Source organism: Arachis ipaensis, chromosome B07 (assembly GCF_000816755.2).
Source record: "Arachis ipaensis cultivar K30076 chromosome B07, Araip1.1, whole genome shotgun sequence".
In the NCBI taxonomy this organism is placed as follows: Eukaryota; Viridiplantae; Streptophyta; class Magnoliopsida; order Fabales; family Fabaceae; genus Arachis; species Arachis ipaensis.
In genome coordinates this window covers 11,328,700-11,331,941 of record NC_029791.2, presented here as the reverse complement: position 1 = coordinate 11,331,941, position 3,242 = coordinate 11,328,700, and positions in this window count along the sequence as shown.

The following is a 3,242-nucleotide window of genomic DNA, read 5'->3' as shown; positions in this document are numbered from 1 at the left end:
ACAATAACAATAATAATAATAATAATAATAATAATAATAATAATAATAATAATAATAATAATAAGGGAAGGTCTCTGGTGGCACAAAAAATAGTGCTTAGAAGTGGCCAATTATTGACCCACCAATAAATATATGACACCTGGCTAAAGGATTATGAAAGAAAGCTTGCTTAATTAGTGGTGAGAATGATAAAAATATGATAACTCATGAAATGTTATTGTGAGGGCAAAATGAAAACTTGAGCACCAAAAATTGAACCTATGGTGTGGATTGTGTGCTAGGCCAACAAAAACATGAAAAACTTGAAAAACACAACACTAATACGGATAAAAATTGGTAAATACCAGGGAGAAAAGGTCTTAGGTTGTTTTGATTTTTTTTTTCTTTAGACTAAACTAGTAGATAACCAAATTTATAATACATAATTTTTCTTGGATTGTTTTAATTCCTAAATTCCATTGTACTTAAAGTACTCATACTGCACAGTAAAATTTGTACTCTACTATTAATTTATTTATACCAACAAACTGTGACGGACTCAGAAAATTTTAGAAGTGGGACAAAAATATATACATTAAAATAAATTTTATTAAATATTATTAATTATATAAAGATATAAAAATTAAAAAAATTTAATGAACACTTTTATTTTTATAAAAAATATTTTTTTTATTTCTAAAACTTAAACTTTTTATATATAATCATGACACATAAACCCTCATGTGTCACCTTATTAATACCAATTAATCATTCTTCCTTCATTAACTTTTCTTCTTCCAAGCAAGACCGAACTATTTTCTTTGGAGAAAAGAAAGAGAAATGACCATGGGTGAGAGACAGATTTCCATGGAACCTCCGAGATTTTGGCTTCGATTTTTTATAATTTGTAACTCTAATAAAAAATCTAATTCAGTAAAAGTGTTTGTATCTTCCTCCTCTACATGTTGGTATTACTTTCATTCGGTAAAAGTTGACGGTGATGTAGCTCCTCTTTCTCTTAAGTTCGATTAATTGGAGTTCTAAGAGATACAGACAATTTCTGACGCTTTCTTCTTAAGCAGTTCGGTCAGAAAGCTTCTTTGGAGCTTTCGTTGATTTTGATTTCATACAGAGGTAGGAGATTTTATTTTAAAATTAACAGTTTTTAATTTAAGAATGCCCAAAAGTATAGTAAATAATTGCAAATATGTTAGTAATTATAATATTATTGAGATTAGATTTCTTTACTGTGAATGATTGGCTGTGATTTTGATTGATTTTGGTAATTAATTTGATTGATTCTGAATTAACTACTGGTTTGGATTGAGATAAGTTAAGGAATGATGGAAGTGAGGGAGTCGTGAGGGTAATGAAGTCTATTTTTAAAAGGAGGTTCTGTCCGAATACTTGCAAAAAAAAAATACAAAAAAGTGATTTTATTTTGGAAACCTGATTTACAAGCTTATTTTGAGAAATAACTCTATGTTAGAAAAATATTTGGTTTACGTATTTTCTCATATTGAGAAAAATGTTTTGTATTCAAAGTTTGAGTTATAAATTTATACTAAGGAGTGACTTAGGTTTGAAATCGTTGGAAAGAGTTTGAGAAAATATTAGTTTGATTCAATAGCAAAAGAATTGAAAAGGAGCTGAATTTTATTAAAATGGAAAGTGGCTTAACTTCAAAGAAAATATTTTAATTACTGAGAAATTATTTGACATTTAGAAAGGTTGAGAATTGGTTTGGTTGGAACCCTTGAAGGGTGGTAGAGCCCGAATTTTAGAGGAAATGCTGCACAAGTTTTTACAAAATTTCGAGGCTTTGCTTAAAGCATTATTTAAAAGAAAGCTGGATTTAGGGTTCATAATAGTTTATTTTCGAATTATCAAGAAAAGTACTATGTTTTAAGTTTGTTCTATTGAGAAAATATTTTTGTTTTAAGTTATAATTTGAGTTCGATTTATTAAGAAAAAGAGTTTTTATTAAACGTTACGAAGTTTGATTATTTAGAAACTAATCGATTTAAGATTATAATAGATGAGTGAATAGGTGGTGATGCGGAGGTATAATTGATTATTTGGTGATGCGGAGGTATGTGTAATTAAGCGGTGATGCAGAGGTATGTTTAATAATGTAGGTGATGCGGAGGTGTGGGTATGTAATTAGTGATGTGGAGGCTTAATAAAAAGAAAGGAAATGAGAACTAGTGAAGGAAATAGATTCTTAAGAGGAAAAGAATGAGAAAGAATGAATAAGATAGATACTTGAAAAGTGTATGTTAAATAGGTCTTGTGCCAAAGTGCTAATGCGGAAATGTCCGCCTAACTGATAGTCTAAGGTTACTAATGGGGGAATGTCCGCCTGACTGATAGCCTATGGTTGCTAATGCGAAAGTGTCCGCCTAACTGATAGCCTGAGATTGCTAATGCGGGAATGTTCGCCTAACTGATAGCCCGTTTCTACCGTGATATCAAAATATCCTAACTGACATGGGTTCGCCCATGATGATAATTGTGCCTGACTGACACAGTAAGAAACCATATTCGGGGTTCACTCCGAGTAACGTCGAGTTGCAGGTAGACAACCGACGGGTGAGCTCATGGCCTGCATAGGAAAGGCATGCATCATATTGTTTGCACATTTTCATTTGATTGTGGTTGTTTATCTTGTTTATTTGTAATTGTGCTGTTGTCTTGGTGACTTGCTTGTATACTTGATTGGACATTTTACTTGTGCTGTGGACTTAATAATGTGGTGGGAGCTGATGTTTGTGGATTGGGTTTAAGTATATTATTTGCGATACTGGCTTATTTAGATATTGCGATAATTGAAGAATGTTGTTAAGAAATGAGGAATTGTTAATGTGACGGAGATTTTGTTCAAGTAATGTGATTTAAAAAAGGGTTTTACACGGCTTTAGGTAAGACTTCAGAAGGATTTCAAGGGTTTAATAAAGAAAACTGTTTTCGGGTTATGAATTAACTATTTGTATATTATTTTGTATATTTTTACGGCATTCGCTATCCCTACTGAGAACATGCGAAGACGACGTTCTCACCCCCTACAGATTTCCTTTTCAGCAACAAGTTTAGGAATCCTTGACGCGGAGCCGCGACTGAACATCAGAGCTTTATGTACATACGTATTTGTATCTCCTGTATTTGGTGTAGTCTTGGGTTTTCTCCTTGCCATTTATTGTCTTTGAATTTCAGAGGGGTAGGGCTTGTATTTGAGAATCTTGGAATAAGTCTATATATATATA